This window comes from Gossypium hirsutum, chromosome A02 (genome assembly GCF_007990345.1).
Source record: "Gossypium hirsutum isolate 1008001.06 chromosome A02, Gossypium_hirsutum_v2.1, whole genome shotgun sequence".
Classification (NCBI taxonomy): Eukaryota; Viridiplantae; Streptophyta; class Magnoliopsida; order Malvales; family Malvaceae; genus Gossypium; species Gossypium hirsutum.
Genome location: NC_053425.1, coordinates 14704057 through 14720823, shown reverse-complemented (window position 1 = coordinate 14720823; position 16767 = coordinate 14704057). Strand labels below are relative to the sequence as shown.

The window sequence follows — 16767 nt, the reverse complement described above, 5'->3', positions numbered from 1 at the left end:
AAGGCAATATTCAGTGTTTGGAAATTAGAGGAAACGCGCCCTAACTTACTGGGTTTCAATTTTCCTCGTTTACCCTAACCGAACCGAATATCCTTTTAAAAGGGGGTTAAAATATACGAATTTTTTAAAAATAAAGGCAAGCTCGTTCTCAAAGTTCGATATGTCGTGTCCTAACTTACTGGACAAGGTATTCATTACTTCGAAACGAGAAGGTCTTTAATATTTGAGCATTTCTTTTACAAAGAGGGATCGTATTTCAAAAGTCTTCCAAGTTTCCAATCTTCGACACTAAGACACTAATTAATCAACTAGGTACCAATTTTGGGCGTATCGAGGGTGCTAATCCTTCCTCGTGCGTAACCGACTCCCGAACTCGTTTTCTGATTTTTCGTAGACAAAAAATTATCGTTTTAGTAAATCTTGACTTTTATTAAAATGATTAATTTAAGGTGATCTGATCACACCTCATCAAAAAGATTGGTGGCGACTCCCTATTTTTCATTTTCGTTTTTTTTTTAAATCCAAGTCGATTCCCGTTTTTCAAAAAATGGTTACGACACCTTTAAGATACGATCGATGTTCGAATTTTGAAAAAAACTCATACATTAAAAGTATAAAAGGTTATCTAAATATTTGGTTCACCGGAAAAGTCATACCCAGTACGATTGAGCACGATTTTTCTTAATTCCCCAAATATTAGATATTGCCTTATTTCAGAAATTTTAAATAACTGAAATTTAGAAATTTGCTTAAAAACATGTTTATTCATTTTAAAATTGATGAAGTATTTAATGCATTGTAAAAAAAAATGAAATAATACACTCAAAATACAATAAACCTTGCTCAATACATCTAACAATCATTTCAGGTATAATGTAAAAAAGTTCTTTAAGCATGAATAATGAATAATTAGTATATAAAAATAATATACATGATCATAACATAAAAATAATATACATGATCATAACACAAAATAAAATGATGTATAAAAATATGTATGAAACAAAATGAAGAATTGATGATCATAATATATATAAGTTGACACATTTGCGTAAAACTTGGGATATATGTTTATTGAAATAGTTATTATAAATCTCAAAATTCAAATCAAATTATATACAAAATACTTAAAACACAAATTTATTCAAAAATTGATAATTCACAAGATAACTTAAAAAATGTATTTAACATGAAGGAATAACAATTCATGATATAAAATAATGTACAAAATAGATTTATAAAACTTTTATATACAAATAAACATTGGGTATAATTATTGATAAAAAGAATGAAATTAATAATGTATAAAAAATGAAGTAAATATATAAGTTATATAAGTAACAAAATATATATATATGTAAAAACATAAGGATAATATGAAATACAATAAATTATACGATTTAAAGGGGTTCTTAAAAAACATTATACACATAAATAATTTTTAAAGAGGATATATATACATAAAAAAATATTTACATAAAGTTATATGAAAATAATAACATGTACAATAGTAAAAATAATTTAATATATGCCATATACATGTGAAAAAATGTTAAAAATAATTATATGTCAAAATATCATTTAATTAAAATATGAATTATAGAATTAAACATAACTTATATACGTAATAATTTAAAAAAAACACAATTATATGAGTTTATTTAAAAAATATATATGTATAAGAATATCTTGGCTTTAATAATGAATACAAATTAAATATAAATTCCAAATATATGTTTAGTAATAATTTAAATAATACACAAAATATGTGGGATTTTCTTTTTAAATAAGAAAGATATGTGAATAAATCTAAAAGAAATAAAAAATACTAATGTTTAAAAATGTATTTAAATTATATATATATATCAATAATTTTTGTATATGTATAGTTAAAATTTAGTTAATGTATATAACATGCGATTTCATTTTAAAAAAACAAATACAAGTAACATTAATATGTGAAAAAAAAATAGTTAATTTTAATGTTAATAATGTTCATGGAATAAAACCAATTATTATGAGCTATATACATGCATAATAACGCATAAAACACTACATAAAATAGTATACAACATGGGGAACTTCAATTATTCAAATTACAACAAATAAGTAACCAACAATACAAATAATACCATTAATATTAACATTACAAATAATATAAACAATAACAAATAAAAATGTAAATAAAATAAGGATGAATACAAATACATTACTAAAAGGACTGAAAATATATGAGTGAATAAACCCCAAATTTATAACATAAACATAATAAAATACTTAATCGAAATCAAAGTAAAATAAAAAGAAAATTTACAAAATAAGTAAAACTACTAATGGAGACATATATATAACACACATGAATTCACAGGGATCAAAATTGAAATAATCCCTAATCCTGAAACATTGTGTTGAGATATGGACTAAAACATAAAAGTACTTCAAATTTTAGGGATAATCTAAAAGAAAATAAAGCAAATCAAATGCAAATAAGAGCAGATTTCAACGCGGTACAAGGAGGAGGGACCTGCCGCACAAATATTCCATTCCAGGCGCAAAGGCACAAATTCGGGGCTCCAGGCGGGTTAACGCGCAGACCCTTCCCCTCCTGTGCGGCGCCGTTTTGCTTTGGGTGTTTAAATGCCCATTTTCATTCATTCCTTTTCAAAGCAGACACAAAAACAGAACCCTTGCTCTGTGTGGGTTCATTTCATCACGCAGCCCTTAACCTCCATCAATTTGATGGCCAGTGGCGCGGATAAGGGCCAGATCTAGCCAACGAAGGTCACCTTTCCAAAAATCAGGTAACTTCGCTCCTTTTTCTTTTGTTTTCCACGAAAAAACGTAAATCTTATACTGTTTTTTTTAAAAAAACAAAATAAATTTCACATATATTCAAACAAAACTTTAATCTCACTCGACCCTCGCCCACATCTATGTATATCTGAGATGTTTGGGGCTTTTCATCGGCGTCAGTCTAGATTTCCCCCTTTTAATACTCGTACTAAATATGCGAATCAATCAAAGAAAATAAAGAATAAATCCGGAATTCACCTTTCAAATTTTGGGCTAGATTTTTGAATATCTAATGTGCATGCGTGTATTGAGCGTAATCCCTTTTGTAGGTACAATCATCGGCTTTTATAGCCAAAATTTCAGAATAAAAATACATTTTATTGCTGTCATCTACCGTATTCTGTTTCTATCCTTTTCTCGTGTATTCTAATGCAGGGATGGAGCAACGATCGTACGGAAAAAATTGCTCGTGAAAGCTGTGATTGCAGCACTGGTGTGTTCTAGAAACCCCTAGTGCTTTCAGCTGCTGAGATTCCCCTTTTGGGGTTCTTTCAAGTTTGGGCCTTTTTGCAAATTGGGCTTATTGGTCTTTGGGCCTCTGTATATTTTTGGGCTATTTGTTAGTGTTTATTTAAGGTTGTAAATGGACTATTGGGACTTTATTTAAGTTTATTTAACTAGCTATTGAATGTATAAATAAAATAAAGACCCGGGCAAAATTGGTTGACTACAGTGGTGATAAAGCAAAAACCCTAAAAATCAAACCCCAATTTACACACACCATGGCTTTTGCTGTCATCAACCGTTCAACGTTAGTTCTAGGTGACGTTTTCTTTTTTTCCTTTGCCGGCTTAATATCTAATATAATTCTGAATAGATATTAAATTTCAAAGATAATAATTTAAATGAAGATAATCTAAAAATATATAATTTTTTTGACACTACATATTATTAATTTTTAAAAATATATAAATATTATTATAAACTCATTCATATACGATTAATACTATAATCGACTTTGTTACTTTAGGTTGATAAAATTTTAAATAAAATTTTTAGGCTTTAAACAATTTGATATTGTTAAAGTATGTGGACTCATTTATTAAGATTAATCCGTTTCAAACAATTTATTTTGAAGATTATATTAGTTTGGATTACGCATTCGAATTCATTGAATTTTATAGACTGGATCCGGATAGCATTGAGGACATATCTTGAACAATCCGCCTTACATTAATCTTTATTATTACATTGTATATTGTTATTTTAGTTGTTGTTTAACAAGAGAAGTAATTATAATTTATTTCTAATATGTTAGCTAGTCTCAAAACTCTTATATATTTGAGACTTGTATAGGTTTTGTATCGAGTATTGTGAGCACATATCTATTCATTGTAGAACATATTTTTTAGAGTACACTTAATAGGGTAAACACGTTTTACCTAAGTTCTTAGACTTAGAGGAGACTGATCTATATCTTTAGGTATAAAATTGAGGTTGTTATACCAATTTGTGATAGAACTTAAGTCGCTTTTAACTCATGTGGTTACTTATGTAATAACATCAAGAAAAAGCTTATTTATTACATTATTTATTGCAATAGTTAGACATAAAATAAAGTATAGCTAGGACAAATTTAAATTTGAGATTCCAAATATGAGTAAATTTTTTGTAAAAAATAACACATCTTCAAAATAAGCGAAAATTTTCTCTGTTCTTCTCGCAAATTAAGCCATATGAGTGGCTAAAAATGACCAATTGAAATTAGTTTATTACAAACTCATATATTAAAACATAGTAAAAAATAATACTTGTACCAAATATAATATTGTTATACTATATTTAAAGATAATAAATTTATTTACTGAAGTAAACTTTATACATGTAATAAAATCAAATTGTACAAACAATCGTACGTACTTTTTTTCATCAAAATGCCACTTTTAGTAACCACTACAATCATAATTCCATTCAAGTAAATTTTTTTTCTTAGCGTTCGTCTTCCCAAACAAATAATGTTGACCAAATACAAATTCTAGTGTCTTGATTTTATTTTTATCGAATTTCCTTTTCATACAAAATCGTAAAATATTTTTATAAATATACCATTATTATCACTCCAATTGATGAGGCATAAAAATTCCATATATTAAAAGATTAATTTTTAAAATTTTAAATCTGTTTATAATAAGAATAGCAGCGGGTTAAAATATTTGTAATTTTAGGATACTTGAATATGTAAATCTGTTTAAAAATTTAAATCTAAATATTACTATCTATATTCGAATATGAATTAAATATCATTATCTCCAAGCGTCTTTATCAATAAAAAAATTTTAAATTCAACATTTTTAATCATTTGCTGGATATTCGAATCCAAAAAAAATCTAAATCTGAAGATACTAAAATTAAAATTTTAAAAATAACATTAAAATAAAATAGAAATTGATTTTAGATAAAATTTATTCATAATTAATAATAATTAAATAAAAAATAAATTAATTGAAGTAGCTAAATAACAATAGAAACAAATAAAGCATAATGATTTCAAAACAATATAAACATACCTAACAATTTAAACATAAGGATTCCAAATAAATTATAATTGTATATATTATAATCTACCTCAAAGTTAGTTTCATGTTTAGGGTTTAAGCTTACATATCATTATATAAAAATGTATATTATAATATCATAAATCTATATAGAGTTATATATCATTAATAGTCCACCCTAATTATATAATAATAATTGTATATATATTCTAATCTACCATAAAGTTGGTTACACATTCAAGGTTAAAACTTATATATCATTAACATAAAAAATTAACATTATAATAATATATCATTCAAAAAAATTATAATAATACATGTAACCTCCCCAACCCAGCATAGACATTAAGTCCGAATTCGGAAGATTACATTTATCATCAAAATGGCCTAGCAAAACTATCGGGGTTTAAAAACATTTGTTTTAATTTTTGAAGAAAAACATAGCGTGTTTCTAAAAGGTACAATTTAATTTCAAAAACGAGATGATTTTAGTGATCGTTTTACCAAAGTTAAATTCCAATTTTATGTATGTATACATATTTATTTAAATCTCATTTACCTAGTCATGTAGCAGAAAAGTGATTTTTAACCTAGTTTTAATGAAAATTAAATTTCATGTATAATTAACTCGTAATTCATAATTCAACATCCTGATTTCAAATTATATGTCATGCATTCCAAATCAACCCAAAACTTAAGTCACATGCCACAGTTTGAATAAATCAATACAGTTGCAAATAATAGAATTTATAAAATCTCAATACTATTTATTAAAATTATTGTTTTCGAGCCGAGACCTTTCGAATGTCGAGTCTGTGCCTTAACCTTGCGGGTTATCTGGAAAGATAAAAATTATAGTGGGGTGAGCTTTAAGAAGCTCGATGTGAGTCCTATCACAAGAAAATTAGTGAAAATCGTAGATGTAACATACAAAATAACAATTTTCATAACAAACACAATCATATAACAATTCTCAGAATCAGTTTTCCTGATTAATACATCACTATAATAATATTTCAGAATACACAGTTATGCATATACATGCTTATGAATGGTGATGTAGTTTTAATTTTTTAGAAAAGATTCTACTTAACTCCGTTACACACCACAGTAAGAGTTCCTCATAACTCATCCATCCTTATACATCACGTTGTAGATGAACCACTCATTGTTATAGATGAACCACTAGTCATTACAGATGAACTGTTAGTAATAAAAATTATGAATGAACCACCAAAGTTTTCAAATAAAAACATTTCCAGACGAGTTGTCAATACATTGTGGATGAACCACTAATCATTGCAGATGAACTGCTCATTCTTCCTTTGTTCATATCATTCCACCCCATGCAATGCAATATAACATGCTTGTAACAGATTAATACGGTAGCAATAAACATGCTTAACGTGTATTCGGTTTAACAATAGCAGTAGGCATGTATTATTTACATATCATGCTTATAACAATAATAATTCAGCCCCTCAGATCATAGATTCCAAATATACATATTATCAGGGATTCAATTGAGTGAAATAAAAATCTAAAAATAATTTGGGGACTATACATGGACTAAATAGAACAATTCACAAATTTATGGGCAAAGCTTTAAAACAGGGGTCACATGGCCATGTAAGAAGGCTAAGACAGTGTGGGAGGGTTACACAGCCATGTGGCCAGGCCACATAACAAGCTGTGGCCATATGAAAATCGAAGTACCTTAATGTAAAATAGAAGCACATGGTCATGTCATCCACACGCCCATGTCACCCTAAACATACACACGGTGTACCCCGATTCACTTGGTAAAGAATACACACATTTTACCACGTTGCCAGTTGACATTTCTAACGCTCGATTCTGATCTGATTCACCTAAATCCGATCCTTCAAACAACATTTACACACAAATTAACTGATGGTTTCAAGTTTGACAAGATTAACAGAAGATTTGGCAATAACTATAAAAATTGGTTAATCGGACGTAAGATTAGCATTAGATATTAATACTACCAAAGTTCAGGATCTAAACATTGGAAACAAGATGTACTTACAGATTCTTAGCAAAGGTAGGGATGTTATTGAAGACAATTATAAAATTGATAGAAAGAATGATAGAATGAATGATGATTTGATTCAAGAAAGCAAAATAATTATCACAAATTAGGATGAAAATCTGGTGCAAATATGAGAGAAAATAGGAGGAAAATGGATGAAGAGGAATTTTACTAAAATTTTGAAAAGAGAAAATCCTAATCAAAATAGGAATAGGAATGACTAAATAGCTAGGGTTTCTAAACCCTAGGGCAGCAACGGTAAATATCCCAAAATTTGACCGAGAATAAAAGGAATGCTTTTGAGGAAGGAGTGACTCGAACCGAGGGTCACAATGGAGGGAAGCTAAATTTTAACCATTAGGCTTAAAGCCTATTTCTTATTCAATTTTAATTCCTGACTGTATATATTTTAGGTGTTGCTTTTACCCTAGGTTGTCGAGAATAAAAGAAAGGAAATGGGAGGAAAGGAGCTCGAACTTAGGTCTTTAAGGAGGATTCTCTAAAACTTTACCATGAAGCGTAATTCATTTCTTGTCTATCCATTTTAGGGTGGCAACGATAAATATCCCAAAAGTTGGTCGAAAATGAAATGAATACTTTTGGGGAAAGAGTGGCTCAAACCAAGGGTCACCAGGGAGGGACGCTAACTCTTAATTATTAGGCCTGAAGCCTATTCTTGTTCAGTTTTAATTCCTTACTATATATATTTTAAGTGTGGCTTTTAACCTAGGTTGTCGAAAAATAATTAGAAGGAAATGGGAGGAAATGAGCTCTAACTTGGGCCTCTAAGAAGGATTCTCTAACACTTAATCATGAAGCCTAATTCAATTCTTGTCTATCCATTTCAATGATCCTCTTATATTTTAGGTCATGACAACTCTCCCCTCGTTAAATAAATTTTATCCTTGAAATTTACATGATTCAAACATATGAGGATAATGTTAACAGATTGAGTTTTATGGTTCCCACATAGCCTCCTTGGTGCCATGGTTTCGCCACAGAACCTTAACTAATTGGATTCATTTCCTTCTTAGAATTTGTATAAGTTTCTCCTCAAAAGAAAAATTCAGCCTCACATCGATCTCTTCGATTAGAACAACATGGAAAAGGTTGAATTGGTTTTATCTCAACATGGAGACATGAAATACATCATGAATATGGTCCAACTCAGGAGGTAATTCTAATTGGTATGCCACTCGATTGACTCTCTTAAGAATTTTGTAAGGTTCAATGAACCTAGGACTTAACTTACCTTTTTGACTGAAACTCAACACTTTCAGGAAGACTTGATCTCTGACACTATATTTGATGTCCTTTCTCATTAGGTCTGTATACGACTTCTGCCTATTTGAAGTCACTTTTAATCTATCCTGAATTAATCTAATTTTTCCCTCGGACTCCTCTACCACCTAAGGACCCAAAATTTTCCTTTCACTAAGTTCAATCTAACACAGTGATGTTCGGCACTCAGAACCATAAAAGGCTACATAAGATGTCATTTATATACTTTAACTGAAAGCTATTAATATAGGGAAATTCTACTAGGGGCAAATGTTCCTCTCAACAACCTCAGAGTTCAATAATGCAGCCCCTTAGCATATCTTCTAAGATCTAGAAAACTCGCTCGAATTGTCCATTAGTATATGAATAGAAGGTAGAACTAAAATCCAAACAAGTACCTAGTGCCTCATTTAGTTTCTTCCAAATTCGAAATGTAAAATGGAGATCTTGATCTGAAATAATATATACTAGTACTCTATGTAGTCTTACAACCTTTGAAATATATAACTTAGCCAGAATTTGTAAAGAGTAATATGTATAAAAAGGTTAGAAATGAGCTGACTTAGATAATCGATCTACTATCACCCAAATTAAGTCTTTCTTAGTGGGTGTTAAAAGTAGCCCACTAACAAAGTCCATTTTTTTCGCTCCCACTTCTACTAAGGTATTTTAATTGGTTACAACAAACTAGAAGTGAACTGGTGTTTAGCTTTCACTTGCTGACACGTTAGGCACTTAGCTATAGAATCTGTCACTTTTTGTTTCAGTCTAGGCCATCAGTAAGTTTGCTTAAATCCTAATACATATTATTTCCTCTTGGATGCATAGCATACAAGCTAGTATGCACTTCCTGAAGTATAGACTATTTTAGACCCTTATCATTCAGCACACAATATCTCCCTCGCAAGCATAGAACAATCAATATTAAACCCAAAATCCTCATTTTTTTCGTCTTCCACCTTCTTAATCCATGACAACAGGGACACATCTAATGTCATTTATCTTTAATTTCACTAACCAAGGTACGTGTCACTTGTTCTTCTGCTAGTAAGCCTCCATCATCCACTAGACTTAACCTAGCAAGCAATGCTCTTAAATCAATCATTTGTTTTCTTCTTAGAGCATCTGCCACTACATTGGCTTTTTTAGGGTAGTATTCAATCACACAGTCTTAGTCCTTTAACAATTTTATCCACCTCCGTTGACTCAAGTTCAACTATTTTTTAGTGAAAAGGTATTTGAGACTCTTATGATCAGTATAAATATAGCACTTCACACCATACAGGTAGTGCATCCATATTTTTAATGTAAATACCATAACTATAAACTCCAAATCATGAGTCGGATAGTTGCACTCATGTTGTTTCAACTGTCTCAACACATAGATAACTATTTGTCTTGCATCAATAAACATCCAATGTCAGTGTAAGATGCATCTCTATATACCACATACTTCTTTCTCGACTCTGGTTGAATTAACATGAGAGCTTGTATCATCATTGATTTTAGCTTTTCAAAGCTAGCTTGTTGATTATCGGACTATTTGATTAGAACATTCTTCCTCAATAACTTAGTTACATGAGCAGTAATAAGAAAGAATCATTCAACAAATCTCCTATAATATCTGGCTAAACCAAGGAAACTTCTAATTTTGGAAACATTTTTAGGTTGTTTCCATTTCAGAATAGCCTTTATTTTTTTTTGTTTTTTGGATCTACATGGATACCCTCTGCAGATACCATATACCCTAAAAATAAGAAAATTGTAGATAACCAACAAATGCTCACAAAAAATGCAATTGTCAAGCATATGCTCAGAATAAAAAGTTAAAAAAGTTCCACCACCTCTCAAGTGAAAAATGCATTAGCAATTACTTCATTACATCTTTCAATATAAAAGGAGGAAAATAAAACTACCTACTTGAAGGAAAGATAAATATATAGGATGAATCATAAATTTTATTTTTTTCTCTAAGAAATAAAAAAACATCTTTTAAACTTAAATCAATTGGTTCTAAAAAATTTAAACTCACTATTAGCAAGGTTAGATTTTTACCTTCTAAAGCTGCAAAAAGTGAAACATTAGACAATGATTTCCTGCATCCTAGTAGCTGAAAGGAAATTTGATTGTAAGTATTTAATATAATTTTTCCGAAAGCTCTTAAAGAATCATCACAATATGGTTAGGTCAAGAAGCTCTATGAGACATCTTAAACAACTTAGAATCTTTAACAAGTTTAAGTTGGAGAAATACAAGTACAAGGGTTAAATACATTTCAACTGTGACAGCCCATTTTTAGTGAAATCAAAACTGCGATTTCGGGACCACAAATCTGAAGTTAAAAAAATTATTTTATTATTATTTTATTTCCTACAGCATGATAGAAGTACTATAGAAAAGTTTCATTAAGAAATTTTACCGTTTACATGTTCAATTTGATAAAAAGGACTAAATCGTGTAAAGTGCAAAAGTTGAGTTCTAATACTAAAGGTATTAAATAACTATAGAACTTTAAAATGGAAGTCCTTATATGGTAATTAGACCATTTAAGTTGATAGTGGATATACATGGTTTGGCATTTGTGTAATTAATAAAGATTTTAAGGTTAAATTAGTAAAAAGTAAATAATTGATAAATTAAATAAAATAAAAACAAAACACCATATTTTACTTTCATCTTTCAACCAAAAATAGAAGAAAAGAGTAGCCATTGTTGAAGCTATATTCGGCCATCCTTATTTCCTTAATTAGGTATGTATTTTTGTCCTGTTTTTAATGATTTCTATGTTTTTGGGATTGTTGTAGCTTAATCTAGCAAGCCCGGGGACTAATTTGTGAAACTGTTAAACTATTAAGGTTTTCCCATTGATGCATGTACATGAGTTTGATGTTTGATGATAGAAAATGGATGGTTATTGTTAGATAAACAACATTTGTAAAGGATTTTTAGTGAAATTGTCAAATAGGGACTAAAATAAAAATTAGAAAATATTACATGGTGAAATTGTGAAATAAATGAAATATAGGGCATGCTAGGGACCCAATTAATATTCGGCCATAGTCGGTTGTGGTAGAATTTCATGAATTTCCATTTTTATGAGCTAAGGACTAAATTGCAAAGAAATTAAAAGTATAGGGGAAAATGGTGATTTTTTCAAAATATGATTTTGGGCTAAATTGAATGAAATTTATATTGAATTGAGTTAAATTTATCTGTATAGATCAAGACAGACCTTGTACAACGTTAGATCGGGACAAAGAGAAAATCTCAGATTAATCGCCTCCGTATATACGTATACTCATCGAGATAAGTTCGCGTAATTAAATCATGTTTATATGTTTTAAATTGAACTATACATGTGTTATGAAATGTTATATAAATAAAAATTGTATATCCAACGACGTTAGACGATTACCAAGCCCCATTTGAACCTTAGGAATTTGTAGGATACAAATGACATGTCATTAGGGTTTACATGATTCGTGTGTTGGTCCTAGATGTCCTACCAATGGCTAAGGTCTGACATGTGTTGCGGATACTCCACATCTCATGTGAGTAGCATCATGTAGCTACGTTTCGACCCATGGCTCATAAGAGTATACATATTTACAGCTCGTGTGAGCATACATGTACAAGATTTGATGGATTATAGTTATATGGTTTAGGACACTATGTGCGAGCTATTCGGGGTATCCAACGATATTCTAAATGGTTCAATGGGTGATGTTCTGACGAAATGATAAGAGTTCGATACAAACTATTCAAGTATACACATGAATTACATGGAAATGTTGTTACATGGTATATGGAAACATGAAATGGATGATACATGTATATGGAACTTGATCAATTGTTGTGTTCATCCATGTTTATTGGCTTATATATATGTTTACATGGCTAACATGGTTGGTGAATTTGTGCTTAGGAATTTGGCCAAATTGTGTTGGAATATGCTTTATTTACTTACTTATTATATGCCTAAATGGTAAGTTATATTCTATTTTATACAAACTTACTGAGCTTAAATGCTTACTCTGTGTTATTCTCCGTGTCTTATATTGAATCGAAAGCTCGTTCAAGTTGGAAGCTTGTCGGAGATAAATCACACTATCTATTGACTCTTTTGGTAGATTCGGTTATTTAATTTTTGTTATAATGACATGTATAGGTATTTTGGCTAATGTGGCCATATATTTTGGTTGTTAAATAGCCATTTGATTGGTTTGTGTTTTAGCACTTTGATTATGATATGAGTTTAGTATATGGCATGTAAATATTAGATTTCTAATGGTTGATGTTTGGATTGATATGTTTGAATTATGGAAGATGAAATTAAGGTTTGAATATACATATTGTATAAGTTTTGTAAATTGTTGAAATTATTGTGAATTGGCACTTTGTTTGAATGGTTTATATGGTTTTAGATGTTAATGGTTGAATGACATGGTTAGTACCATTTTGTATATTTTGGTAAGTAAGTTTCATGTTTTATATTGTCATTTGAGGTGCCTAAGGGCATATTGGTTGTATGTGATCATACCATTTATATATGGCTAGATTATGCATGGTTTTGGTGCCTTATTATGGCCTGTGTATATGTGCATTTGTGGTTGTAGGTTCATGTTAAATTGGCCGAGAAAAATGGCTTGTAAAATGGCCTATTTTCGTTCACACGGGCAGAGACACAAGCGTGTGTCTCAGCCGTGTGTTACACACAGCCAGGCGACACAGCTGTATGTCCCCTGTAGCTTTCGAAGGGTTGCAAGTCAAGCTGTTATACGACCTAGCACATGGCCTGACACATGGGCGTGTGAGGTTATTTCAAAGGGTACACGGCCTAGCACACGAGTGTGTGGCTTGGTCGTGTGACCAAGTCAATGAGTTACACGGGCACGGGCACGGACACGGGCTGGGATACGGCTGTGTGTCCCTACTTTAAATGCCCACACGGCCTGAGACACAGGTGTGTCTCCTGGTCGTGTGAGTCACACGGTCTGGCCATACGGCTGTGTGATCCCTGCAGTGTTGAAAATTTTCACTAATTTCTAAAAATTTTTCTGAGTTTCTGATTTAGTCCAGACTTGTTTCTAACGCGTATATTGGGCCTCGAGGGCTCATTTAAGGGATAATATGTATGTTTTTACTTGATTTTAATATGAATATTGATATGATTTGAAATGTTTATAATTATGTGTTCATTTGATCTGAAAACTCTGGTAGTACTCTGTAATCCTGTTCCGGCGACAAATACGGGTTAGGGGTGTTACATCAACCTTTTTTTTTAGAATTTTCTGTTATTTTCTTAGGATTTTTTTTGGAATTATCCTTGAGAATTTCTAAAAAAAAAACTAATATAATCTATAGTTCATGGGCCAATTTAGGTATTGAATCTATACAAATTGTCTCACGTCATCGTTTTATCATGTGGTTAACGGGGCATTAATCAACAAGTGATTGAAACATTACAAAATCGATAATGTATTGATCATTTGTAACTTATCATAGTTCAATGATCAAAACAAAAACTTACTAATAGTTAGGTAACCTCTAGTGTAATTTACCCATTTTTTAACATATTGAATCGAAGTTTTTCATGCTATAGGTCCACACATGTTTAAAATTTGAACAATGTGTTTCAAATATGCTCCTCAAATATTATTTTATGCCCAAATTGACAGAAGAACCTTATTGACATGGTGTTCACACTTTAAAAATATAATTAAAATATTTTAAAGTTTAAAGAATAATATATAATTTGAATCTTAGTTTGAGGACATCTAGTGCAATTAACCATTAATGAATTATGACATGTAGCTTCTTTTTCTTTTTTCATGCATGGATGAGTATGGGCCATGCAATGGTGGGAGAGATAACGCGTTACAAAAGCTGTTGATGATAAAGTTGGGGTTTTTTTCTCTCTCCAATTCCTCATTCTATTTGTTTGATTGAATTCACCTACTCCTATATTCACTTTAAGTTGATGAGGAAAGAGAAGCTTTAAACAGGTTATTAATGGTGATCCTCCCATCACCAAGTTGGTTTAGTGCTCAGACCAGCAGCGCTATGCTAATTTTAAATAAGGTTAATATATAATTTGACTTTGAACTTATTTATTTGTACTTAGTTGATCCCTAATTATATTAGTTATCGGCCAACATGTTTAATTCAGCAATATATGAAAAGGGTACACTTCAAGAACTACTTTGGTTTATGAGTTTTAGGTACCTTTGGAAATCAGTTGAGAGAACATAATATCATTATGGATAGGATTATTAGAATATAAGATTATTTAATATATTATTAAATATGTTAAATTATTTTATTTATTTCATTTAGATAAAATATAAAATATTATTATTTGGTTGAAAAAAATAGAAAATTATCTAAAATTATATTTTATCCTTGTTAATGAATTTGTTTTTTTTTAACGAACTTAGTTCCTCCAACCTTAATTAGAAATATTGTATGAAATTTTGTGAAACTCTTTCAATGAACTCTAAAACTTTATGCTCTCATTTTTGTTACAGAAACTTAAATCTTACCATTAACATTGTATTATTATATCATACATATGATATTTTTCATTATTCGAATATGCCAATTTCGATTCCTTTTATTCCATTACTACATTTTTTTTCTTATACAAAGCTTACTTCTAGACTTATTTATGGGCCAGGCTGGGTCGTGTCAGGATTTGACAAAATTTTAGGCCCGTTTGATAGGCCCAAACCTAGTCTAGCCTGAAAATGGGCTTAAAATTTTGCCCAATCCCAGCTCAAATAAAAATGTTAAAACCCGAGTCCGATCCGTTCGTATTATATTTTTATATATATATTTAAAATATAATACATAAAAAAATACTAAAAGCATTAAAATAAATGTTTCCCAACAAATTGGAAATAAATTTTAAAAATCTTTATACTTAAATAACACTATATAGATGTAACTTAATAAGCAAATGCCTCTAAAATAGTAAGAAAATTAATAATAAAATAAGAGTTATACAATATCTAAACAATAACAACATAATAGTGAAATAGGAACAAAACTGTGAGAAAACAGCAAAAAAACAAGAATTTTTTTTTCTTTTTGCAAATTTAGGCCGGGCTCAGGCCAAAAAAACCTTACTCGAAGCCCGGAAACAGACCTTAGTTTTTTGCCCAAATATATTTTTTGAGCCTCTATTTTTGCTCAAACCCTCTCACTTTTCAGGCAGACCTCTGGGTCGAACTGAATGACCTAGCTCATGGATAGGTCTAGCTTGACCCCACATCCTCTTAGTTAAAATATATTTTTAGATTATTTTTAAATTTGGTTAAAATACTATTTATATCAAATATGATAATTGATATTTTATTTAAAAAAACATATATTAACCGATAGTCTTATATCTTTTATATTAATATAATAAGTTAAATTATTATATTATAAAAAATTAAATTGTATATGTAATATATTTACGTAATATATAGAAAATTCGAAAGAAGGGTTAATATTAATGAAAATTGTAAATAAATAAATAAAAAGTAAAAATGTCGAAGATTAGCCTCAAAATCTTACCTTACCTAAGAAAGAACTAGAATTAAGATTATCATCTATATTAATAGAAATGTAAAATAATCTTTACGAACAAAATGTGAGAATGTTAAAATGGAATGTAAAATCACCCTCTATTAAAATGGAATGTAAAATCACCCTCTATGATTTCAACCGAACACCCCATTACTCTTTTTTTCTAGCATTTAAGAATAGATATATTCTTCACCAGTAAAACCAAATCTCCAGTACTTAAATATTTATCAAATCCTTAGATAAATTCTTCTTGGCAAATTTATTTTGTTGTATTGTATAACATTTAAATTTAATTCTTAACAACTTCATTCCTACCCAATTATCCAAAAAATAAAAATAAAAAACCATTTAATTAAAATTAAGATTTGGCCTCATCAATTATCAAGAAATAGTCCAAGAATTATTTAGTTAGTAGTGTTGATAGTCAGTCAATTAATAACAATAATAATGTACCAAAAAAATACACCAACAACCAGACACTAAATTGAAATACTAAAAGTTTGGTAATTTTTA

The 16767-nt window shown here is 29.7% G+C and overlaps 1 long non-coding RNA gene across 1 annotated transcript; it reads left to right on the top strand.

Moving 5' to 3' along the window:
• Positions 1–2520: 2520 nt before the first annotated feature.
• Positions 2521–3520, top strand: LOC107909665 (uncharacterized). Its single transcript, XR_001687305.2, has 2 exons — positions 2521–2801; positions 3229–3520. It is a non-coding gene; the product is annotated as an uncharacterized lncRNA (long non-coding RNA).
• Positions 3521–16767: the final 13247 nt, after the last annotated feature.